We start from the raw sequence: 27044 nt of genomic DNA, 5'->3' as shown, positions 1-27044 counted from the left end.
CACAAGAAATTTGAAAATGTTCAAATTTAGAGCAAGGTCCAGCTGCCTATTTGAATTTGTTCCCATCTTGCCTAAGCTATTGAGAATTGATTTATGTAGTCTGTTTCCATGATATTGGATAAACTATCATATATCTTAAGATCCATGATAAGATATTTTGTATAGCCAAACGAAAATAGGTAGGTTAAGAAGAACTAAAAGGAAGAAAGGAGGAAACCACCAGTAAAGATGATTTACCTCAAAACTGTGGCTCTCCAAATCCATTCATCTTAGCGAGAAATGAAGCTTTGAAATTCAGAGGCTCAGGTTAGCTATTGGAGGCCGTAAGTTTGGGCTGATGTTATGGCTGGAATTAAAGCCCAAATATGGTACTCCTAGGAATGCTGAGAAACATGAAGGCAGCTGCTGGGCAAGTTGGGATCGTTCTGGCAGAGTTCCACATTCATCGGCTCTCACCGGGCAAGGAACTGCTACCTTTTGGTCTTCCCTCTGCGCTGAGGTTGATTCGTCAGTTCCTGTGAACCTCAAGCTCGTTCATGCGGCAGACAGCTGGAAGTCAGGGTGCTCTCTGTAGAACACACGCTGCCGTACAGAGACTGAGGAGATGCTCGCCAGTCCCGAATCCTCTTTGTGGGCAGCCCTCGCCTTCCCTGCCGTTAAGTTGGAGCCGTATGATTAGTTCTGGTCAATGGAAGGTGGGTAAAGTGATAGCCTTCACTTCTGACCTGGCCTCCAACGTCTCCGAGGAGATCCTTGGCCTGCTCTTTCTCTTTGCATGCTGACTGGTCGGATGAAGAGAATGCAGCGGAGGATTTGAAGGTGGAGGATGGCAGAGCCATAAGATGGAGAGATCTTGGGTCCTGGAATCATTGTGTGGAATGCTGCCCACATAATATCATCACTAAACAGTGAAATGAATGCAAAATATACTTTCACTGGTATTGTTTGCTAGCATTATTAGTCTGACTAATACAAATAATGATATCTTTAATTCATCTCAAGATTTACAACAGTTTTACTAAAAAAAAATTACTTGTCTAAGAAAAAATTTTAAAGGCTATTAAATTTAATTCAATTTAACAAATAGTTGATGAATAACTACCCATGTGCAAATAATAATAATAATAATGACGCCATTATTTATATAGTATACTGGGAATATGATGGAGAACAAGACAGACTATTTTACTGGGAAGAGCAGTTGAAAAAAAAAAGGGGCCAAGTGAATAACGAGTGAATACAAGCGAATAAATAGTATGTTTATAAGTGTTGTGAAGAAACTAAAGCACACTAACATGAAGGAGAGTCACTGGGTGGAGTCTAGCTTAGATTGTGCCCAGGGAGGGTCTCTGAGAAGTTGACATTTAAGTTGAGACCTGGATAAAGAGAAGGTGCCAGTTGTGTAGCTATCTGGGGAAGAGTTGTCTGTACGGAAGGCACAGCATGTGCAAAATCCCTGAGGCAGGAACAAACTTGGTGTATTCAAGAAATAGGAAGACGACTAGTCTGGCTTCAGTTTAGCAAGCAAGGAGAGGGCAACAGTGCTAGGTGATACGTGGCCTGTAGACCGCGGTTAAAGGTTTGTACTTTATTCAGAGCAACGGGGACCATTCACAGGTTTTGAAAAAGGGGTCTGATTTGTGTTTTTAAAAAATCACTGGCTGTGCTTTGGAGAATGGATTTTAGAGAGAAAACAGAGAGGCCAGTCAGGATGCTAAGCAGTGATCCTGGCAAGATATGATGGTGGCTTAAGCTAGGATAGAACTGGATGGATTTGGGATTGAGGTGACATGATGATTTTTCAGATGGATTGAACATGAGGAGTTGGAGGAAAGAAGAATAAAGATTTATTAATTAATTCAACAAATATTCATTTAACACCTACTACATGCCAGGCGCTCTTCTAGGCTCTGGGGATAGAGCAGTGAACAAAACACATCCAGTCGCTGCTCTCCTAACCCTTACACTCTAGTGGAGAGAAACAGATGGTAATAAACCACACATGTCAGGGAGTGATAGTGAAGGTAAGGAAAGCATTGTGAGGGGATGAGGAGTGACAGGGTGGCTAGTTTTAGATAAGATAATCAGGGGCATCCTCTTTGATGGGGTGATATTTGAGCAGAGAAGTGAGGAAGTAAGCCATGCTGATAGCTGAGGTGAGGGTGCTCCAGGAAGAGGAAGCCGTGAGTGCGGAGGCCCTGGGGTGGAGGCATGCAGCCTGGTAGAGGAGCAGCATGTAGACAGGGCGGCGGTGGCGTTGGTGGCGGGAGCAGAGTGAACAGAGAGGAAGAGGAAGGAGACGAGGTCAGGGAGAGGTAGGTGGGTGGGCAAGTCATAAGCTAAGATCAGTATTTAGATTTTTATTTTGAGATGGGAAGCCACTGGAGGGTTTCGAATAGAGGAATGGAAGCAGGGAAACCAGCTAGGAGGCAATAGTCTTGGCAAGATATGGTGGTTTTGTTTTTAGCCACTGGTTGGATATTGATGCCATTATTGAGAAGGGGAAGATAGAGAAAGAAATATGGGAGGAGAAATCAAAGTTCTATTCAGGACAGATTAAGTTTGAAATGCCTATTAGACATAATTAGAGTTATCAATTAGATAGCTGGATATTTGAGCCCAGAACTCAGGGCAGGAGTCAGGACTAGAGATAAAAATTTGGAGTTGTCAGCCTTCAGTGCCTCAGGACCAGATGGGATCAGCCAGGGAAAGGCTGTGAATAGGGAAGAGAGCTGAGGTGTGGCCCTGGGGCTCTCCTACTTTTAGAAGAGGCACAGATGGGAAGGAGTGGCGAGAGAGGTGGGATCAAAATCAGAAGAGTTTCATGTTGCAGAAGCCAAGATAAGACAGTGCCTCAAATTAGGGAGTTCAACTGTGTCAAATTCTGCCAAGAGTCCAGAAGGAGGAAGACAGAAAAGTGACCACTGGATTTGACAACGTGAAGACACGGGTAACTTTGACAAGACCGGTTTGAGCGGAGTGGTGCGGGTGGAAGCTGGATAGGACTGAAGACAGGAGATGCAGAAACAGACAAGGGACACGAACAGCTCATGAGACAAATTTTGCAGGAAGGAAACACAGAAATGTGGCAGTAACAGGAAGGAAATGCAATTTCTATGACTCAAACTCCCATTTTCCTCAGTTTATCTGATCTCTCCAAGATGTTAGGGGAAAGCATCACATTACAATCTGTACAGGACTGATGTCTTAACGTATGGTTTCCTTTATATATATTTGCATTTTAAAAGGAGGAACTTTGTCTTTCGTGTGGCAGAGTGTCTAATACACATTGGATACCTAGAATGAATGAATATTCTGGCAAACACTAGCTCTGGAGTGTATGTGTGTGTGTGTGTGTACGTGCATTGTCTTCACATCTAGTGGGCTGGAAATCTTCTTGACAATCTGTTAGGCATCAGGGAATTTTATCTCGAGAGGGGTGCCCCATTTTTCTTCTTGATAACCTCTTACTAATGAAGAGCCTGGGATGGGAGTTCCATTTACAAATGGTGAGTCATTAGAAACAGATTTGCCTGCGGAGAGGATCTTCCAGCAGCGGAGCCTCAGGGCTGAGGCATGCCGTCTGTTTCCTGCACAAATGGGCCCTGTGAGCAGATCCATGGAAGAAAGACGACTCCCTACACAGCCACACTCCCACACGCGTGCTCCCTACAGCCTCCGTCTAAAAGCCTGAGGGCAAAGGGACAGGCACTCCATTTAAAGGTCACCTCCAGCCCCTGGCCTTACGGTTCCTCCTCATCTTCGTCCGTTAACAGCTCTCTGGGAGATGGCAATGTTTCCTTGTACCACAGCCTGCGGTTGTTAAGCTGCGGCCCAGTCTTTGAGCTCTCTCGGCCCGTCTCTGGGCTTCCTACCTGCCTGTCCTTTGTGGGGACAACCTTCATTGTCTGCTGCCCCGCTGTTCTGGAGTGGACCTGCTCCTGCTCTGAGGCCGGCTATTTTTCTCTAATTCAGAGTGGAGACAACTCCAGGGTCTCCAGGCCTTCAGAAACACTGCGGAAGGCGGGCGAGGCCAGTGGACTTTCAACGGGAAAGAAGACTCAGGACCAGCCCACATTCCAGAATTTATTATTAGTGTCTACCCTCCCAGGTCCTAGCCCCTCACCCCTACAACCTTTTGATGGGTGATCTCATTCTGCCCAGCCTCCTCCTTCTAAACGCTCATCACCTGAACGTTGTCACTGTCCATCCGACCACCAGAAGAGTGGTTCTGGAACTTCAGTCATTACTATCCCTCCTTTCTGTTTTTTTTTTTTTTTTGCCATATCTATGTAGCACTAATGGTATTATTTACCTAAAATTTTTCTTTACATCAACTCACTATTTTAGTTAAATAGTTATTTAATAAGGACATTGTTACTACATAAATAGAAATTCAGGGTAAATAAAAAATAAATACAAATAAGACACCAAATTTATATTATCAAATTCTAGTTGTATGCTTATTTACCAAAGGATCTAAGTCTGCTTCTCTCTTTTTTTTTTTTTAAAAGGGGAATTACCAGATACTAGAGAGTTATTAAAGATACACCAGCACCAAACTGAGATTTTTTTTCAGTGACACAGACTAAAGGATTGAAGGCAAAGTACTGTAGGCACAGCACGGTAAATGGACTAGAAGCCACTGAATTGTACACTTTAAAATGGTTAAAATGTTCAATTCCATGTTGCGTGAATTTTACCTCAATGAGAAAAGCAGAAGTGAAAAAGGATAATTTTGATTCAGTGATTTTTTTTTATCATATTATAGTACTGCTTAAAACCTTTTGTCTCTCACTTTTGCAAAGCACTGCACCAGTAAAGACAGAAGGCCTGCAGGACTGAGCCCCGCCTGGTGCAGTCTCAGAGCAGCCTTGCTGTCGGAACACAGCGCCAGAGTCGAAAGCAGTTTTAAACTAAGCCAATGCCTTCCCTGGAATTTCTTGAACGACGTAAAGTCGCGTATATAGAGCAATGCTCTTCTAAAGCCCCTATTTGTTTCCTTTTCTGAAACCTGCAATATGTTTGAACTTGAACAATTTACTTTTCAGAACTTAAATGTCTGTATGTCTAAAATAGAGATGATAGTACCTAACTCATGGTGGTGGTGTGAGGATGACGTGAAGAGTCGTGGAGCAGCCTGGCAGAGTTCCCGTGTGGAATCAGTGCTAGTTCCCCTCCCCCCACCCCCTTCATCAGGTAAAGAATATTATGGAGTCACATTCACACGGACGCTTTACGAATGATTTGATGCTGATGTGACGATTTGCTAGAAATACTTATAATCTGCAAATGGAGTAACTTAGAGATTCTGGAAAACAGTCACTATTAAGTATTTAGCCAAGTCCAAAAAAACTAAAAGAACAAAAAAACCTCAGTCAGACTACTCTAAGCTTCATCTTCAGAATCATTGACTGCTGAGATGCAACTTAACGTTTGCTTTAAGAAGTGTTAAATCTCTATTTGGATCCCCATTGGGTTTCTATTGAATTCTCTTTTACTACAGTTTTACATGCTGGGACTTTGCCAATCTGGTTTAATTAATTAATCTTCAAGTAAAACCAAAGCATCTTTAGAACATTTATGGGATTTCCTTATGAAACATCATCACTTCTGGTTCACTCGCATTTTGCTGTTTTGGTCGTCATTATTTGTGTTGTTGTGTTTGGCAGCAATCCTGGAAATACAATTTACTTTATGCTAAAACCATGTCTAAGGAAAATCGGTGACTCCGCTGTGGAGTGAAATATGGCAGACACTCCCTTGCATTGTGTTCTCAGTTTTGGATATTCATCAAACTAGAAATGATGTATTCTTTCAAGCTTCAGAACTTGAGTGTGGGAGGTAGGGAACTTTCAGATGCCACAAACATACTTTAAAAAGCATTTCAGAACCAGTCCCTTCTAGGGAGAGAAATACAATTAGATTCTCCAATCTTTTTAACCAAAAAGAAAGGTTTTAAAAAAAGAGCCCTGGGATGGGAAAAAAGGAACATTGTGAATCTAGGCTCTTGTGGCATCTGAAAAGATGAGCAAGGTATCAGTTTGTATGCCTGAGGCGTAGTTTGGCTCAAGGAGTAACTAAAGCCATATGAAGTGTTTTATGATGGGTTTGACAGTTCATTAAACGTTCACCTACAAGGAGGATCTCTTAACACTGTAATTCCTGAGGTAGGCATTTTCTTCCTCAAAGTCCAGAATAAAAATTCTCTAGAATGAGAATCGGATGTTAGGCAAATTAAAGAGAGTTGGAGCTGCTTCTTCTAGGCTTTTCCACTGTGTTTTCAGCAGATGAAATTATTTGGGGAGCCCCCTGTGTAAATCTTTCATTCCTATTCTTTGAGCATAGCAATTCACATATTTTCTGGGAAAAGAACTATCTAAACACTTTCACCTTAAAGATGACGATGGGGATATACACATATCTAGGATAGATGTCAAATGTCTCCCTTGACTCCTGTCATTTATCAATATCCCAGGTTTGGTCTGCACACAGAGACAGTCCAACTATTTGTGGGTTTGTTACGAGTAACGTAAACTGGCTACATGTTTGGGAAATTTGGGCTCATCCAAGAGGCTGTGGATTATGGTTCTCAGGAATAATACCAACGACAGGAAACCAAGAGGAGTTTTTTGAATGCAATTAATTAATTAATTCTAAAGCGACTTCTCATCGGGTTGCCTGACCTCCAGTGGCACTGGATAGCTCTGAGTTGTAATCCCCTTTGAGTGTTGTGAGATCATTGTGTTATGTAGACAGGTAATCTTCTCGCCAGGTTTTGGGGTCACCTTGTTGGTAGGTCTGAAACAGTAGCTCAGTGTGAGCGTTGGGGCCTGGTCTTTCCTCACAGGGTGTGCGATCACATTCTGCTAGACAACACTGCTCACTTTCTTTAAATGCAGAAAGCCTGTGTGGGATTAAGTAGACGTGAGGCTCTTGGTGGAGTGCTAGAGCTGACAGAGCACTCCCCCGACGGCGACGGTCGAAGGTTGGAGGACGGGTGCGGGCTTCCTCCTCCTTTGTCCGGGCAGCACAGGTGACTCCCCCTCACGAGACTGTCCCTCCAAGAGAAGACAGGCACCGCTTCCAAACCAGGGGCCAGGTCCTGATCCCGACTCCTCCAGCCAGAGGCACAGTGTTGAGGTCCCGGCATCTCTGTAACCACTTCACACCCCTCTTCCCTCCATTTGATCCCGACAAGTTTGAGTCAGTTCTTGCCTTGCTCAAGCAAGCGCTCCTGGGAAGACGCAGACCTTGTCTTTGGTGCATCCTGTCTGCCTTCCTTTCCGTCCTTTTGTGGCTTTTGGTTACTTTTCATCCTCAGGCATTTTTTTGTTCTTAGTTCCTTTCATCTCCTCCCCTCCAAGAACAGACTCTTTGGCAAGGGCTCTGATAAGCACATTTGCACTGAGGTGTAAATGGCTGATAGAAGATGTGTTTCTTCTCCCAGGAGTATCTGCATTGGAGCAAGGATATAAATTTCTAAGGGTGGAATTTCAGATCAACAAGCCAAGTGGGAGAGGGGCTCGTGGGTGAGCAGTCTTCCTGAGGCTCCCACAGGTCTGCTCCTGAGGACAGCTCTGCCCCAAGGTGGCCAGCAGCTGGCAACGGGAGGCCCAGGCTGCTGGCTGTGGGAGGGGCTGGTCCCGTGGCCGAGACTCTGGCCTTGCTCCATGACCAGACTTTGAAATCGTGAGGCCCAGTCTGAAAATCTTGAGCAAGAATCTCGCTTATCCCAGAGGAATGTTTGGAAACACTATGAATATTACATTTGTGGTAAATGTTTCATTATCTTCCTGTTTTCTTCAGCTGATGTGATAGACACCTCGTAGTTTTAAGGATTCTTGAACTTGCCCTTTTGTGAAACATCCAAAGTTCCCACATGTAGGTTAGCTCCTCCTGACAGAAACCATTTAGTCTCCTCATTCCCCAGCTTGTCTAAATCAGAAGTGTTTTCGATATTCAAATGCTGGCCTCTGGGTAAATGAAAAATTGTCAAGTCGCAGTGAAACTCCTCCAGGCTTGGAGCACACATTCATGAGCACATCCGTGCAGAATGGGATCGCTGGGGCTGGTGTCAAGACAGCGAACACCAGCGCCTGTGCTAAAGCCTGCCCTCCCTTGCAGTTCTCTTAATGGACCAGCCAGTCCTCTGCCTGCCCAACACGTGACAGCTCTCAAAACAGCCCCCACCCCATTTTCAAAAATCATTAAGCTGCATGTAAGTAAAAGCAAAGAGTGTTGTTTAACATTTTTTTCCTAAAAAACCATTCACATCTTAGAGAGACTAGTTTTGGTTTCTGTTTCCTCCTAGTGAGTTGAAAGTTCACTATGCATTTCCCTCCTCTGATGTTTGTGTGCTGAATAACAAGTCAGCCCTGGGGTGTGTGAGTTGTATGTTTGCCTGTTTTCTCTACAGTCTGAGCTCCTTAAGGTCAACAGCTGAATCCTACATATTTTTTCTTCTCTCCAGGGCCTTATAGATAGTAAGTTTTCATAAAAAATTGTGAGGTGAAAACTGAATAAAGATGCTTCTTCCTAACCCTACTTTTATAAGTTAAAATCCTTCATTTTCTGGCTGTTTTGTCTACAGCACTCTAAACATCCTATATAGCCGTAATAATACTGTTTATACTACAACCCGGGAGAACCTTGAAACTTAGGAACTTAGGCTCAGTGAAAGAAGCCAGTCACAAAGGACCACATAGTGTATGGTTCCATTTATATGAAATGTCCAGAAAATAGAGACTATTCTGTCTCTATAGAGACAGAAAATAGATTAATTGTTGCCTAGGGCTGAGGAGGACAGGGGGAAATGGTGTTGACTGCTAACGGGTATGAAGTTTCTTTTTGGGGTGATGAAAAATGTTCTAAAATTGTATTATGGTAATGGTTGCATAACTCTGTAAATATACACTGAACAGTACTCTTTGAATGTTATAGTATGTAAACTACATACCAATAAACCTGTTAAAAATGAATAAACTATGGTCTTGGGTGAAACAGAGAGAAAACGAGAGGTCTTGGCTTGGATTCCTAACTTTATACTGATGTGGAAAAAAGAGGAGAGTGAATCTTAGAATTTTACAGACGCTGTAAGAAGGTGCTTTGTTGTGGATGTGAAGATGGAGACGGAATGAGAGATGGTATTCTTTGGGGATGACAAACAAAATTGAGGCAAGTGAGGGAGAAATAAAAATTGAAGCCAAAGAACTTGTAGTGGACACAGCCTGAGGTGACCCCCCCACGACCCAGCTTGTGTAATTCCCTCCTCGTGAATGTGAGTAGGAGCCGTGACTTACTTCTAACCAATAAAATATGGCGAAGGTGATGGGATGTCACTCCCACAATTGTGTTTTCTTCTGTAAGACTTCATCTTAGTAGACTGGAGGGAGAGATGCTCCGGCTGGCCTTGAAGTAGCAAGCTGCTCTGATGTGGTTTCCCATGGAGAGAGTCACACGGCTTGGCACTGCAGGGGGCCTCCAGGACCAGTAGGCAGCCTCCAGCAACAGCCAGTAAGAATCAGGGGCCCTCACTCCTACAACCACAAGGAACTGAATTCTGCCAACAACCACATGAGCTCGGAAGAGGACTCTTACCTCCGCAAGGAACGCAGCCCGGCCAACACCTCACGAGCAGCCTTGTGAGACCCTGAGCAGAGGACCCAGTTCAGCCATGCCTTGACTTCTGGCCTAGAGAAACTGTGAGATAGCAAAGGTGGTTGTTTCAAGCTGCTAAATTTGGGGTAATTTTTTTTTTTGGTGAGGAGGATTGGCCCTGAGCTAACATCCGTTGCCTATCTTCCACTTTTTACTCGAGGAAGACTGCCACTGGGCTAACATCTGTGGCAGTCTTTATCTATTTTGTATATGGGATGCAATCACAGCATGGCTTGATGAGCAGTGCATAGGTCCGCACCCAGGATCTGAACCTGTGAACCCCTGGTCGCTGAAGCAGAATAGGCAAACTTAACCACAATGCTACTGGCCAGCCCCCTGCTATAATTTTTGATCTAGCAATAGAAAACTAATATAGAGCTGTTGCAGAAAGAAAAAGTGATTTGGGGGATCATTTAGTTGAAGGGCTTCTGGAAGAGAAAGCTTGAGGTGACGACAAACCTGGGTTAGGATGGGGATCTTGCTGTTGTCATTTGCAGAAGGCAGTTAAGATGAGCAAAGATCAAATGAATCAAGGCACATGGCTCCTGTCCACTCAGATTTGTGCTTGGAGGTCACATCCTGCAGATGAGCAAAGAGACGACAAAGCAGAGCAATGTTCAAATATTGACTATCATTAACAAGGTGGTAACAACGACAGTAATAACATATTGAAGATTAGTGGTGCCAGGCACTGGGCTAAGCCCTTTATATGCATATTTCATTATTCCATTTTCAAGAGATAGCATAAGATAGGTTCCGACTGAATTTAGACCACCCGGTTCCAAGTTCCGGCTCTGTCACACTGCCTTCAGCAAGTAATTTAGCACCCTTTCCTCTCAATCTACACATTTGTAAATGGACCTCATAATAGTATCTACCTCACAGAGTTGGTATGAGGATTAAGTGAAATAATGCACCTACAGCTTCTAGAATGGTGCCTGGTACATGGTGAAGTCTCAGTAACCACTAATTGTTATTGCTACTGTTTATTACTGTTACATTGCATGGCAGTTAAGAGTACCTCCTCTGCCACTTAGTCATTGGGTGACCTTGGGCAAGTTATTCCCACCGTCAGTCCTTTGTCTTTAGAATGGGGATGGAAACAATAGCTTCTTCACAGGATTTTTGTGAGGATTAAATGAGACGATGCCTGTGCCCTGGTGCTGTGTACAGAGGTCTCACAGATGAGACAGTCTCCCTTCCCTTCCGTCAGGGAGGAGCCATGCCTTCTGGAAAGATGCCAAGTGCGACATGGGACCTTAGAATCTCTTCCCTCCTTCAGCATTTTTGTCTGCAAGCTTGGGAAAGGCACCTAGCGTAATAATCAAGGTGTTAATCCTCAGTGAGTGTGTTACTGTTATTATTGTGTATAATCCTCACAGCACCTCTATCAAGTTGGGTTCTTTATTATACCTATTTTACATATGCAAAATTTAGGCTTAGAGAGGGCAACTTGCCTAATGCTAATCAGAGTCAGAAATGAAAGGCAGACCTGCCTGATACCAAAAACAAGAGTATTTCAGGAAAGCATATTTTGTACAGACTACAGAGGACAGAGACCCTTGATAGGGGTCCAGACAAAGAAAATACTTGGAGATGAGAATTGAGGGACGATAGATAAAAGACAGTCAGTAAGTGTAAGTCATGACAGGAAAGAAAAGAAAACACAGGCCAAATGAAATTTCTGGTAAATAAGCCCATGGCACTAATGTCCACTGAGTCCCCCTTGTACAAGTAATTGTGATTTTTACAAGACAATAACGATGGGTTGGAAGTTCTCGTTTCCTGGCTCGGGGTGAAATGCATGGACAACCCAAGCGAGTGCTTCCATATCTGATTTCTCTGGGCCCTGATCCGAGACAGACACGATTACAAAATCTCACAGTCTGGCTGGAGTCGGTTGGGAGGCAGGAATCGATTGGTTTCTTTCTCCAGCTAAAAGAGGGAAGACAACAAGCAAATGAAATTGTTCCAGGGCCACACACTCTGACTTTGTGCCAGCTTGTATCCTGGCTTCACTCTTTCGGAATCCCGAGGCCTCCCTTGACAGTATTTCCTACCACTGGAGTATGAGCGTCGCACCACACTGGCCTTTGGGGCAGCCCCAGAGGCTGCCAGACGAACACAATATTGTTTGTGCAACAGAGTCACCGACCCAGGGCTGACTGAGCAGCCGGCCCAGCTAGAGCACTGTTGTAATATGAGATAGACATGGTAATCCTGGACAGCAAAGATGATGATGATGATGATGATGGTTACCGTTTGTTGACTTGAAGAGTGCATTGAGGTGTTATGAGCCATTTTAATGTGTGTTAAGAGCACGGACTTTGACTCTGAATTGCCTAGGTTTAAATTCCAGATCTGCTACTTACTAGCTTTGTGACTTTGGGCAAATTAGTTAACCTGCCTCAGTTTCTTCATCTGTAAAGTGGAAATAATTATAGTACCTACATTTTAGGATTGTTGTAAGGAGTATGTTGTTATAGGCTGTGTGTGTGTGTGTGTGTGTTTGTATGTGGGTGTGTATGTAGTTACATAGTATTTAAAGCACTTAGCACAGTAAGCGGTAGCAATGATTGAGTGCTTCCTCTGTGATAAATGCTTTAAAGATAGGATCTTATTTAATCTTTACAACAGCCCCGTGAGGCATCACTTTTTCCATTTTACAGATGAGAAAACTGAGGCAGAGAGGTGAAGTGATAGGTCACGTGCTGGTGGAGCCAGGGTTTAGACCCCCGTCTGTCTGACTTCAAAGCCTGACATACACAAGGGCAGGGTATGCCATCTCCGCAGAGATTGAAGCAAAGGAAAACCTCCTCACAAGTGTCACAGTGCCTGTATTTCTCTGAGATATCCTTAATTTGTATGCCAGAAGAGAGACTCAACTATGAACCTTACACATATCTGCATGGTTTTAGCATAAAATGATTTACAGCCACTCTATTAGAAACCAGAACATTACACATGACACCTAAAACGTGTTCCACTGGACAAATGGATTTTACAACCCGCAGAGAAAGGGGGACGAGTCTGCTGGGGAGAGAGGATTCATCTAAATGAGAATTTTTCCTCTCTTCTCTCCAATACTTCACACTTACCATCCGGGAATAGTGAAAATTTTATCAGATTGCAGCTGAAGGGAAACAAAAAAAATCCGAATTAGGGACTGTGCTTTCCCACCCTAACCGCACTTAGTTATCCAGAGGGTGCCGTTTAGATTTAGTGCCACAAGATTTAATTCATTCAGAAGAGAGATTGGCAACTGCAGTGCCAGACACTGTGTTAGGTGCTGAGCGATGAAAGATAAGCAGTCCCGAGTCCCACAAGTAAGGAAGGCACGTCCAGCAGAGGGTAGAGCAGGTGGTCTAGCCTGAGGGAGACGGAGTGTCTCTCTGCTGATGGGAGGCCCCGAAAGCTTCATGGTGGAAGTGAGCTGAGCCCGATGGATGAATGGGGGCTTACCAGGCATACAGGAGGCTGACATCCTTCCAGGTACGAGAAACTGTATGCAAAGGTATGGAGATGTGAACAAGGCTGCACACTCAGGAAACAGAACGATGTCTGGTCCGGCTGGAGCAAAGAGCGAAGAGAGAGATGAGGAGGGGGGCTGTGGTGGGACTGTGTAGCTGGTGAGGTCGATGGGGGTCGGTCTGGGAAGGGCCTTGTATTCGTTTCCAGGAGTGTGGACTGTAGCTTTGGGAAGCGGGTCGCTCGACAGGCAATGACATGACTGTTTTCAGGTTTTACAGGCCCTGTAAAGACTGGAAGCAGGAAAGGCTGGGGAGAGCAACCAGAAAGGAGGTAACTGCGACAGTTAGGAAGAGATGAGGAAAGACTGAATTCAGGAAGCCGTAGCAGGAGGGAGAAGAGCAGGAGCATGGGAGAGAGGTCCGCAGTGCTGAAGCATCGGGGACTGCTCTGGGGTCAGATGGGAAAGGTGAGGGCGGGAAGACAGTAAGGATGACTCTGGGATTTCTACTTTGCACAAGCAGGTATTTGACTACATAGGAAATACAAAGGGAGCATCAGCAGAAAGACAATGAAATACTAGTTTGAGATGGATGTGAGAGAGTGAGCCACACTACAGGCTGTGTCTCTTACTGATTTTTATTTCAGATGGTAGGCAATCAACAAGTGGTTGTTGAGTTTGCTGGATTCTAGTTTGGGGAGCCCGTGGAGAGATGGAAACGTGGCGCCAGGGCCAGGAGAGAGTTGAGGAGCAGAGACCCAGACTTGGGGTCACTAGGATATGGTCGTAGCTCAAGCCACTGGTAAAGGAGTTTGCCCAGCGGCAGCGTGTGGAGCGAAGGGCTGAAAATGCGCTTGGGGGAGCACCCACATGCTGGAGGGACAGGAGCTGGAGAAGGAGATCGCAGAGAGTTGTGGAGGTAGGCACAAAAATAGGAAAAACGAGCCAATGAAGGTCAAGAGATTAGAAGGATTTGAGTGGAGAAGGGTGGGTAGTATCAGATGCCACCAGGAGGCCACGTAGGAGAGACCTGAAAATTAGTCTTGGGTTTTCTCATTAGGAATCCTTGGAGAAGCCAGCAGAGCACCTAGGATTGATGGCTCACCACAGGAGGTGAAGGCGTGGATGGGAGGTTGTTAGGAGAAAAGGAGGTACTTTACCTGAAAGTTCTGTCTTTATTGTCCAAGGGTGGGTACCGAAGTTGGGAGTCCTGTATTACTACACTCACGTCACAGGATCATTTTACAACATCCAGCCACCAAATCCTGGAACTTAGGAAAAGATTTTGATCATGATCACGACTTGTGGAACCCCACGGAAGAGGAGAATTTTGAAGAAATGTAAGGAAGTGTTTCGTGAAAAGGAGAAAGAAAATCTCCTCAGCTGAGAGGAACAGCAGGAAAGGGTGGGAGGCGGCAGTGAGCGAGGCAGGTGAGAGGGGAGGTGGGGGGTGTGCTTGTCTGTAGTGTCTGGCGTGACGTGTAATGGCACTGGAAGTTCGTGACTAAGTCCTTGGATCTGACCTGAAAGGCCAGTGGAAGCTACAGTAGGTTTCTCGGAAATAGAGTGACGTTATCAACACAACATAGTACACGCAGCGTCAGAGTCCAGGGCCGGAATGTCAGAAATGACTCTGTGTCCTACGCTTGCTTGGTCAAACAGAGTCTGAAGTGGACACGACTGTCCCAACCAACTCCAAAAACGGCTTTGGCGTCGGTGGCTGACACCTCACTCAATTGCACATGCAAATACAGTAACTATGCCTGAAATATTAGAGGTCAGCTGGAGGCCAGTGGAAGATTTGGCCTCTTTGCTTCCAGATTTTGAAATAGCAGATTATGCACAGCTCACTGTCTTCCGCCAAAACCTCGTTACACACATTTGCCAGGATCTCATTTTACAATTTTCATTCTTTTAAAGAGAAATCACTGCATAATGGCGGTTCTGGTCAACCGAGTGCTTTTCCCCAAAGTGTGGGTTGTCATAGGCTGCCCCCTTCCCCCCCAGGCTGTCTCCTGTACCTGCTGGCCTCCAGGACCTACTGTCTCAGGGCCGCAAAGGAAAACGCTCGACGCCAGGATTTTCTTAGGAGACACATTTTGGGAGAGGAGGTTATAACAGAGTCCTGAATATACTATGGCACAACAATCTTAAATATTCCAGACAGGAAAAGTTTTTTGTCAAAGCCTCTGACAGTTTAAACTTTAAAGCTTCAGCAAAACTTTTAAACTTTTAAACTTTGAACCTGTTTGAACCTCTCGTGATTTATGAATTATTAAATGTACCACTGAAAATCACAGACTTTCTCCTTAACTAGTAAAGCTTTTTGCCTAAAAGCGACTGGGCAGAGGGTGGTTGTGGGAAGGCAGGAGGAGGAGAGGGCGCGGCTTCCATCGGATGGCGCTCCGCTGGTTTGTGTGAAACCCAAATCCAGAAAGCATTTAGCAGATAAAAGGCCCAAACCAAGGCACACAATGTGAAATAGGAGGAGAGAGATCAAAAAGTAAAATGTAAACTGCCTGAAGTTAGTTATATAAGTGTATTTAAATGAGTTGAGCTAACACACACACACACGCACACACGTGTATACATATTTAAGGATAAAATATACATCTTATATATTGGTGGTAAAATATACATAACATGAAAGTTACCATTTTAGCCATTTTTAAATGTACAGTTCAGTGGCAGTAAGTACGTTCACATTGCTGTGCAGCGATCACCACCGCCTATCTCCAGAACTTTGTCATCTTCTGGAACCAAAAGTCTGCCCCATTCAACACTGATGCCCCATGCCTTCCTCCCAGCCCCTGGGAGCCTCCGTTCTATCACTCTGCATATTCCAGGTACCTCATATATGTGAGATTTACACACACACACAAATATTATATGATTCCACTTAGGTGGGGTACTTGAAATCGACAAATAATAAATGTGCATTTTTTTCTCTACTATATTCCTAATATACTAACAAGCACGAGGAGGGCATTAGGCAAGGAAAAAATCTGTTTTCCATGCCTTTCAGACAGAATTGAAAGGCAAGCAAAGGGAGTCCAGAGAGAAAAAGAAATTGGTGATAATTTCTGCTTCCTAGAGGGCACGATTCATGTCAAGCCTCGGGAGCTCCGAATCTCTGTGGAAATGTCCGGGCTGCGTCGCGAGGACTCCGGCGGGCGGCACATAGTGCGCGGCCGGCAGGGCAGCCGAGCAGGAAGCGCCAGGGTAGCGGTGCGCACGGACACACGCTGGGCAGCCGCAATGCAGCAGGTGTGCAGCGGGCACACGCTGGGCAGCCGCGATGGGACTGTGACCTAAGTCCTGAGTCCTGCTGCAGCTCAGGCCTGGAGGATGAGAGCTCTGGCCAGCTTCCCTGCAGCGCCCAGCGCAAAGGTTGTTGCTTTCTGTTAGTGTGTTTCCACGGGCTTAGTAACCAGCTCATGGAAAACCCCCTCAGCTCACAGCAGCAAGTGTAAACTCTGCCTTCATCCTAGCAGCCTGCAGGTGAGCAGCAGCAAATTTAGGAATTAACTAAAGACTCTCCACCAGCTGCATCTTTTGCACATTTGACCAGGGTTAAGGCAGAATGGCACCCGGGAAGGGCAGCCCAATAGCTAGTTGACACGTTAGCAGGGATCTGGTCCTTTGATAACCTCAATCGTTACCCAAATGAGACAGAGCCCTCAAAAGTCTAGGGCGAGGAAAGGGATGTCTCATGAGGAGAAAGGAGGAAGGCAGGGCTCTTTCAGTGGGTGGGTGCCTCCACGTGGCACAGGGGCACAAGGTCCGTGGGAGGGAGGAGCAGGGACCCCAAAAGGGGAAGGGTGGAGCAGCAGCTGCACACTGCTTGCATCACAGTTTGCCAAGTGCTGTCCCTCCCTTTATCTCTTGGAGCAAGCCTGTCATTGGTTTGGGGAGAGTGAACAAATCTGCCCAGAAGTTGCTTGTTATCATTGGCTCTGCCGAGTACCCCATCCTGGGTAAGGGTGCACACTCTCTTAATGACCGAGCTTCTGCGACAGCCACCGTGTCGGGGCTTTGATTCTGGCAATAGCCAGAAAGGCAGGAGGAGAACGGGGCTGGGGTGGGCTCCTGCTGCTCCAGCTCTCAGGGCCAGAGCCTCCCTAGCAGCAGGTGGCATTGACGCCATGTCCCAGAAAACTGGACTAGAGCTGTGTGAATGCCTCCTGCTCAGGGTAGTGCAGGGCAGGGTGACAGGATGGGCACTCTAGCTAGGAGCCCACTGCGTCCCAGGGTGGATGCTCAGGAGTCAGCTTGCTCCTCCTGCCTCTGACACCATCATGGCTCCAGATCCACATCCTCAATGGGACCATTTTCCTCCTTCCCCTCTGATGGTGGCTTTCCTAAATCCAGGGGAGGTTTTGTTCCACGATGGGTCTCTCAAGAATCTTTGTGTCAAGGACAGCACACCAGAGGGTGGCCCCATTGGGCGGATGTCCCCAAGATGGGGCTTACACATTAAGGTGTTGCTTAACTGTCACCAGTCCAAGAAAGAAGCAGGCACCGTCTGCTCACTGTTGCCAGAAAGAGCTGCGGCCCCCTCCCCTTCTCAGACCCTCCCAGACACAGTGGTCACAGGACAGAATGAGAACAAGATGAAAAAGAGGGCAAGATGCCCCAGGAAACTGAAGGGACATGAGCAGCCTGGACATTTAAACATGGGGTCTTGGCTCTGGCTTAATGTCAACGGAGGTTGACCGGAGCCTCAGAACTGAGAGAAAGAGGAAGAGCAAGGGCAGTCCTGAGGTCGGCAAAGGGGAAGGTTTGGAGGAGGGGCCCTGGGTAGGAGACCACCATTTACTCACAGCTTTGGATACACTAAGCGCTGGCTAAGTGCTTCATTTAAACCTTGTCGTCTCATCTTGGAGGAATTCCAGAGCCAGACTGCCTGGGTTTGAATTCTGCTTCCACTCTTACTTCTTACGTGACCTTAGGCAACTGTCTTAAATACTTGCTGATTCAATTTCCTTGATTGTAAAATAGAGAAAATAATAACATCTAACTCACTGGTATTATGTTCTGAGAACTGACTGAGAGAATATTGTAAATCTGTTAGATTTGGCACACAGTGGCACATAGTAAATGCCACTTAAGTGTTAGCTATACATATATATATGTGTGTGTGTGTGTGTATATATATATATATATGTGTGTGTGTGTATATATATATCCCCATTAGTGTGGATAAAGAAACTGAAGCTCAGAGAGGCCGAGTAATTTGCCAGAGGTTGCCCAGCCAAGATTTGAACCTGTTTGACCATTTCACTTGTGGTCACCTTAACTGGCGTCATGGAATATTTTCAGAAATAGAATCATTTCTCTGAGATGATGGATGATGATGATGATAAATATATTAATAGCTAAAACGTACTGAATGCTTATATTGTGCTAGGTGCTTTATATGCGTTATTGAATTTAGTTCTTAGACTGGCCCTTTGAGTTATATATCATTATTCTCTCGTTGACCTACTAGTGAAGGAATGCCAAAGAATGTCGGCAGCCACCAGAAGCTAGAAGAGCAGGGGATGGTCGTTCCCTAGAGCCATCAGAGGGAGCGTGGCCCTGCCCACACCCTCGAGCCTCCAGAACTGTGAGAGGACAGGGTCCTGTTGTGAGGTGCCCAGTTTGTGGTCCTTCGTTTGGGCAGCCCTGGAGAACTGATACAGTCCAGCTGACGTTTGAGAAACGGAGGCTCAGGGAGGCTAAGGGGCTTGCGTCAGGTTAGCTTGTGAGGGCCAGCAGACCTGGGACGTAAGCTCGGGTCTGTCTGATCCCCACACAGTGCTTTGATGTCCTCTCTGAGTGCCAGACTTGCCGAGTCACCGGCTCCACGTCAGGGCCAGCTGTCATACGGACGTTGCCCAGCACCGTTGGGCCCAGTCTCTCCTGCCCTTGACCCTGAGGTCCAGACACCATGACCCGCATGCTGCTCAGTGCACTGTGTGGAGGGGACTAAAAACCACACCTCCCACATTACTGGGGGAAAATCCACCAGAATCTTTAGAGAGAATTTCTCACTTAAGTGGGTATTAACTTATGTTCTCTTTAAGTACAAATGATCAGATAATTAGCTCCCGGTCAAGTACTTTGCTTTGTATCTCCCCAGTGCACAGAATCAGATTGGTGCTCACTCCTGGCTCATGACACACTTTCACCTTCAGTTAGTGCACGGCTTTGCCGCTTACTGATTCTCTCTATAACAAACGCCCACAAAGCCACTGGTGAACCCCAGGACCAGAAGCCTGACAGTGACTCCCAGCGACCTGTGTTCTCCTCCCTGTCCCCCTTCCCTCCCTCCTTATGGGTAACCACTCTCTTGAATTTTGTCTTTATTGTTTCTCTTTTCAAGAAATCCTTCTGGCAGATGTGCGTGTGTGTGCCCACGTGGATCCATGTGGCCTGGCCACATCTTCAACCTCGACCTGTGCTCCTCTCCCTCCTTCACAGCACACCAGCCGCACTGGGGCTCCTTGCTGCTCCCCAAACATGCCAAACAGATTCCAACCCAGGGCCTGGGTACCGCTCTTCCCTATTCTTCTCCTCTATAATGGCACTCCCTATTTCATTCTGGTCCAGGCCCAAATGTCACCTCTCAGAGCTCCTGTCTCCCTCAGTGCTTATTGCTAGCTGACAGGATGTGGTTACACATTTGGTTGTTGGCCAATGCCCCCACTAGATTGTACTGTAAACTTCAGAAGGGCAAGGATTTTTCTTCTGTTCTATTCATTTCTGTAGCCCTAGTGCCAGGCATATAGTAGATGCTCAATAAGTCAATTCATTTCTTCTAGTAAACCAGAATCTCTTCCATAGCTCCTACATTCCAGGCAATACGCTGGGACACAAAGCTGGACAGAGTCCTGTCCCTGCTGTTCAGGAGTTTATAGTTCAGTCAAAACATCGAAATGGGGGCTGGCCCCGTGGCCGAGTGGATAAGTTTGCGCGCTCCACTGCAGGCGGCCCAGTGGTTCGTTGGTTCGAATCCTGGGCGCGGACATGGCACTGCTCATCAAACCACGCTGAGGCAGCACCCCACATGCCACAACTAGAAGGACCCACAACGAAGAATATACAACTATGTACCGGGGGGCTTTGGGGAGAAAAAGGAAAAAATAAAATCTTTAAAAAAAAAAAAAACTTCGAAATGTCAGCATTAATTCAGCAACATGGTCAGGGTTTGCACAAGTTGCGACAAGAGTTATGGCAGTACTGGAGGACTTCCTGGAGGAGATGCATTTGAGCTGAGCCTTGAGGGATGAGTAGACTTATGTCCAGGAGCTAGAAGTCGGGTGTAGCATTGTAGGAAGAGGGAATAACAGAGGCCAAAGCACAGAGGTGACAAGGACCATGTGAGTTTTTCTGCATGGCAGGGCGGCAGGGGTGGTTGATGAGAGCAGTGAGGCTGGAAATGAAGGCAGAGGCTAGACACAAAAGGCTGGGTGTGTGACACCGTCTGGCCTGACGTTGTCCTGCTAGACCTGGGGAGGCGTGGGGGATTTGAAGGAGAGGAACAGCAGGGCGAAGTGTGCATTTTGGACATTGGCAGTTTGCTTCAGTGCGAAGATCGGATTGAAAGGGGCGGAGGATGAGGCAGGGAAAGTGATGGGAAGGCTGTCTCTGGCAGGAATCCAGGCAGGAGGTGAGGCCGACCCCCAGGAAGCAGAAGAGGGTCTCTGGATCATGCTGGTGGACTTCAGTGGAGATCGGGGGTGCTGCCAAGTTCACTGTAGATGGGGGCTTTGGGTCTCTGTGGAAACCCAGGGCTGCCCAGCAGGCAGGTGGTGACTGCTGCGCTGTTCTTGGGACCCCGCCTGTGTGGGTGGCGTTCGGGAATGCTGTTTGGTGAGGGGAACTTGACAATTACGACTTCATTTTTATCAGGAAAACTTCCAAGGATGCCCCCATTAGAGCGCGCATCTGAATGAATGAAAGTCCCACACTAAAATGTAGAATTGTTTTTGTTTTTGAGGAAGATTAGCCCTGAGCTAACATCTGCTGCCAATCCTCCTCTTTTTGCTGAGTACGCCTGGCCCTGAGCTAACATCTGTGTCCATCTTCCTCTACTTTATACGTGGGACGCCTCCCACAGCATGGCCTGCCAAGCAGTGCGTAGGTCCTAACCTGGGATCTGAACCAGCAAACCCCAGGCCGCCAAAGCGGAATGTGTGATCTTAACTGCTGCGCCACCGGGCTGGTCCCTAAAATGTAGACTTTTAATTCATTTGCAACAGACTGCTGTGTGACCTTGGGCATTCTCCTTAACCTCCCGGAACTCTACTTCCAGGAGAGGTAGGACAACCCCATGCTCAGGTTTCTTTCCTTACTCAGATTGTGTGATTCCCCACTGTTCAGGTGGTGGGGACATGATGGCAGCAGGGTTTGCTGTCAGTTTCTTCCTCTTTGAATTAAGAATTGCAGGAGTCTTGGGAGAGACCTTAACTCCAGTTTATTCATCCTGGTTGGTCACTGGTGGGGCGTGGTCTTCGTAGCCCAAATGACTCATCGAGTCACATTTCCTGGGTCCCTGTGAATGCCGGCACTGTGCACCCGCTGATACCATCCTTGAATTATCCCACCCCCTTGCACATCCTTGCTGGCCCCTCCAGCAGGCCTGGTGGCAGACCCCTGTATTGGAGACAAAGGCACAACTTGTAGAGAAACAAGGGCCAGTCGAGGAGCGTGACTGAGCAGAGTGCCGCGGGCACGGAGGTGTGCGCAGGCGCAGAGGTGTGCACCGGCTGGGTTTCTCAGCCGAGTCTCCAGGTCATTTGATAGCTCCCTTAGCTCTCAGGTGTCCTTTCGATTTGTGTGACCAGACTTTTTTTAGGAGGGACTCAAACAAAAGCTTAATCCTGTGGCATTTTTACACACAGGGGCTTTTGTTCCATGTTATTCTGCATGCAAATAATAATTTTGAAGCGGTTAAACAAATCTCCTTGTAACCCACTGAGGCCCATGCCCGTCTCATATTCTGCCGAGGGAGCAGGGGCCCAGCTGAAACCCAAAGGACATGCTTCTTTGGGGGGAGACTCTGGTTGGGCTTTTCCTGCCAGGTGGATAACACCTGATTTAAACTTCAGTGCCAAGGTCGGGGTGATGCTGGGATTGGCAGGAAGAGGGGAGGAGCTTGGGAAATGGAGGTAGTTAGGGAAGAGGGACTTGGCTCAATATTGTCCCTTTTTGTGGGAGGGGAGGAAGCAGGAAAATGCATCCTCAGCTGATTCCCAGAGAGAACCGACTGTCTGGCACTTTCCCTCCTGATCGCTGACATTCTCCTCCGTGAATAAACACAGAGAAGGAAACAAAAGCAGAAAGGAGACTTCTAAGTAATTCCAGTAAGTTGTTTCTCCAGCCAGAGACCAGCCTCGAGCCAGCACACTTCAAAGGCCATACAGTCGCCTGTCAGCTGCAGAATTTCTATTCGTCCGAGGTAAAATATTGCATGGAGGGATGAGGCAAAAGGGCTGGAAGGAGAAGGTGATAACACGAAGCCAAGGGAACCAAGGAGCAGGCGCACTGGCCCAGCAGGGAGACAGCTCGGGGCGCGGGGGACAATCTTGGCCCCGACCTAGAAGGTAGAAACGTCCTAACAGGCAAGCAGATGTCCTCTGGCCGAGAGATCAAAGCTGCTGCATTTGGAATATTGTCACTATCCATTTTTAAAAGGTGGCCATCCTCCAGATGGACGTGCAGCAACGGGCGAGTGTGATCACGAGAGGTACTTGAGTGGAAATCATCAAAATCACAGCTGTTATTCCTTTTCCTGGGAGATTAACAGTGGGTGGGGCAAGGATCGAGGCCAGGCAAGGAACGCCTGGGGCTTCCAAATGGACCCTTGGAGGTTCTGCTTTGGACATGGCCAGTGATATTTGGAAGGGTAATGCTTACCCAACACTAGTTCGGCACACGCAGAGTCCACAGATCAAAGGATGGAGAACGGGGGCTTTCCTCCAGAGAAGTAGCCCAGCAAACGCTTCATTAAGCAGAGAAATGAGCTTTGGCAAGAACAGTCTCTTACACGTGCCGGAAACTTGATCAAGGTAAAGAAGCTGGTGAAAAGCTCTGGAAGCCAGAACTGTGGACATTTTCAACCTAGATAGAAAGAAAGAACAGGGGCCGGCCCTGTGGTGTAGTGGTTAAGGATGGTGCGCTCCATTTCCGCATTTGCGGGTTTGGATCCCAGGTGCAGACCTACACCCCTCATCAAGCCATGCTGTAGCAGCGACCCACATACAAAAGAGGAAGATTGGCACAGATGTTAGCTCAGGGGTAATCTTCCTCACCAAAAAAAAGAAAGAATAGTCATCATGGTGACAACCACAATTCAGTGACATTTCCAGCAACAAGGGATCATGACATTAATCTATTTCCAGGGAAAGTTGGTTGTGGTTTGGGAAGTTTTGGCTTTTCTGGGGCCTCTCTCTGAACAGTAGAGCCAATGATGGATTTGGAACGATAGGCCTAGTGGCAGCACCCTGATCAGGAACAACTCAGGGATGGGAGGGAAGGACTGGGATCCCAAGGAGGCGTCCCAGTCCTTGCCTAACCCCTCTCGCCATTTGTTCTGTTTTTTGGGACAGCCAAAAACAACTGTCTGCCAAAGTCGAAGTGATGGATTTGGGGCTGTCACCTATTTGGGGTCAAGAGAGTTTAATAGGTTTCAGTTGCATGTGTTCAAGTCCAAATGATGGACGTGCAGTACCTGCTGGAGGATGGAAACATGAGAAGGAAAGGGAGGACCTGATGGTGTAGGGTATGTATGCATAAGGCGGGATTTCAGGGAAGGAATGAAGCTGAAGAGATTTTGAGAAACCAAACCAAACCAAGAGGTATGTTAAAAGAAAAGAAGGAATCCCGTCTGCTGGAAGACAGTGTCCTAGTTCCTTGGCACAGTTTATGAAGCCCCTCATGGTCTGTACCTTCCTGCCTCCAGCCTCGTGTTGCTGCCTCACCCCCATGGTACAAGACTACCTGCTATTCCCCAAGTGGACTGTAGGAGGCGGACTCTCAGATTGCCCCCAGTGATCCCCACCCGGTAATGTAGCTGTATAACCTCCTCCCCTTGAGCGTAGGCTGGCCTAGCAACGTGCTTCTAGCTAATAGACTATGGCGAACGTGATGGGATGTCACTTCTGTCCAACTAGCAGACTCTCTATTGTCTGCCTGGCTTGCAAGCTCTGATGAGGCCAGTGGCCATGTTGGAGAGAACCACTTGGCAAGGAACTGAGGGCAGCCCCTGGCCACCAGCCAGCTAGGAATGAAGGCCCTTGGTCCAACAATTCTCAAACAGAAATCTGCCAACAACCACATGAGCTTGGAAATGGATCCTTCAGATGAGCCCCCAGCCCTGCCCAGCGGCTTGATGGCCACCTTGTGACGGACTCTGACGAGAGGACCCGTGACCAGAATGCTGCTGCACAGACACTGTGAGATAATAAATTTATGCTGTTTTAATCCAGTAAATGTGTGGGGAATTTGTTAGGTAGCAAGAGATATTAATACAGAGCCCTTGCGATTTTGTGGATCCCTGCCTTTGCTTCTGGTCTTCCTGAGGCTGGAAGGCCCTCCCCCGCCTTCTCCTTGCCTGCCTGGCCAGCCCTTCCCCACTGATTAAGATGTAGCTCAAGCACGACGTCCTCAGAAAGGCCTCCTCTCCCTGCCCCCATGGACCCTCCCTTCCCATGGGATCCCCTCTCCCTTCTTGGGCCTCGTATAGACTTCTCACAGTGTTTAAATCTACATGCAACTTTCTGTTCTTTCTATCAGTCTCCGTAAACATTGGAAGGAAGAGGCCATCCAACTTCCTGGAAGGGAAAAATGTTTTCACTGTGAGAACTGCAGTGGACCTTTCTGAAGCACATGAAGTCAGCTTGGCTCACTATGAAAGTGGCCACCATTCAGTCTGGTCTGTGACGAGGGAACGGTCACAGTTTTCATCAGGACAGAAATGAAATAGCTACCCGACTGTGGCCACCTGCGCACTCCTCCGGCCTTGCATTTTAAGGCAGTTCACACCTACGCTCGCCGCCCGCTTTGGTGCCATGCCTGCACGTGGAGGAGGGGACCACTTATTTTCAGATGCTTAGCACCCTGTGTTTAGCACATGGTATAATCATTGATAAATGCTTTGTTTAGGGAATGGATGAATGAACAATGAATGAAATGAGCGTCTGAATGAATGTTTGATGACAAAAGACACGTGGCTCAATTTGGGGCATCTTGGTGCTGAGAAGCAGGAAGACGTTCTTACAGATTGCCTGTCAAGCAGGCTCAAGGAACGTCCCTGGAGCTGGGGAGGGCTCTATGTGAGCAGTTGCTGCAACGCTGGACCAATACAAGAGCACCTGGGGAGGGAGGGAGGACCGGGGAGGGGAGCAGGGAGGACCAGGCTGTCTGCTCTGAGGGCAGAGGAAGCGACAGAGGAAGGGCCCAGCCAAGGCTGGAGGTGGGTGGCAGAGGTTGTAGGGAGACAGACAAGGAGGTGACCATTGGGACACAGGCTTTGGGACAGAACAGAGATGGAGGAGGGATGGTGGGGTGCGGCTGGAAGGTGGCATAATGCTCAGATGTGAGCCCAGCTCACTAGGTCATGTGGGCTAACGCTTGGGATGCAGTTCAGCGCCATGAGATTTCCTCACGTTTTAAAGATGTTGCACCCCCTGGTTTTGAACTTACTTGTAATTGTACACACTGTCACATATGTGTTTGCTTATCTCTCGGGCATCCACCACGTAGTCTTGTTGAACGTTATAGCTGAGGGTTTAGCAGAGGGGAGAGCTCACGGTGGGTGTTCGCTAAGAATGTATTGAACACGAGTTCTCTTGCATGGCCACCTTTGGGTGGCGGTTACACTGGAAAAGAGGAAACAAGCAGAGCCCTCACTGGAGGCGTGATTGCTGATTGCGGGGTGGTTGCTGATTGCCAGGAGGAGCCGCCTCTGCTCTTTCCCACCAGGGTGGCGGGACCCCAGGCAGGAGCACTTGGTTACTTCAGCATTCTGTGAGCTCCTACTGACCATCGAATAAGCGCCAAGCTTGTACGAAGATTGGGGATACTGTGACAAGACAGGATAAGGTTCCTGACCTTGAAGGGCTTGCAGTCGCCTGGCGGGGAGAGTGGGTGGTGAGGGCGGCAGATGTGTAGACAATTCTAAGTCAGTATGATGACGTTCAGAGAGGGGAAACGGGTGGGCGTGCCAACTCAGGCTGCGGGGCACTGTCAGGAAACCTTCCCTGAGAGGCTAACCCCGGACTCAGGCCTGAAGGACAAAGGGGAGCTAGGTGAAGAAGGGAGGGGGGTGGTCGGGGAGAGCAAGCAGCAGGGCAGAGACCTGCAAGGGTTCTGGAGGGCTGGGTGGGCGCAGGGTGGGCAGCGGTCAGCAGGACACTCCAAGAATAGCTTCCCTGTGGTGCTTGGGTGTGGTCTCTGTTCTGTATGCGATAGGACCCAGCAAGGAAGGCAATGATCAGATGATGGTGGGCGCTTTGGAATGGGACGAGCCTGGGGGTGGAGAGAGCCTTAAGGAACCTGCAGGGGCTTCCAGGTGAGAAAGAAGGAGGGCCCAAGCTGAGGACTGGGCGTGGAGGAGGGGTGAGCGTGGGAAGACTTCTGTCTGGGCCCAGTGGGTAGGTGGAGGGGGAGTATCCGCATGTCCCTACTTGAGAAGGGTGTTGGCTTAGTGAGCTCAGGTTGCCATAACAAACTGCCATAGACTGGGTGGCTAAAACACCAGAAACTTATTCTCTCACAGCTCTGGAGTCCAGGAAGTCCCAGATCAAGGTCTGGCAGAGTTTCGTTCCTGGTGACAGCTATCTCCCTGGCTTGTAGACAGCTGCAGGGGGAGGAGATATAAAAAGAGAGAGGGAGATCTTCCTCTTCTTATAAGGCCACCAATCCTATT

The 27044-nt window shown here is 47.5% G+C and overlaps 1 long non-coding RNA gene across 1 annotated transcript in view; it reads left to right on the top strand.

Annotated features, from left to right (window-relative positions):
- Nucleotides 1–3323, top strand: part of LOC139084504 (uncharacterized) — a 31066-nt gene extending 27743 nt beyond the window's left edge. Inside the window, exon 5 of the long non-coding RNA XR_011541937.1 lies at nucleotides 379–3323. This is a non-coding gene — a long non-coding RNA (uncharacterized lncRNA). The remainder of the gene's footprint in view (nucleotides 1–378) is intronic.
- The last annotated feature ends 23721 nt before the right edge of the window (nucleotides 3324–27044 follow it).

The sequence above is a fragment of the Equus przewalskii genome, chromosome 7, assembly GCF_037783145.1.
Source record: "Equus przewalskii isolate Varuska chromosome 7, EquPr2, whole genome shotgun sequence".
Classification (NCBI taxonomy): domain Eukaryota; kingdom Metazoa; phylum Chordata; class Mammalia; order Perissodactyla; family Equidae; genus Equus; species Equus przewalskii.
The sequence above is the reverse complement of the archived record's forward strand: the minus strand, read 5'-3'. Positions and strand labels throughout refer to the sequence as shown.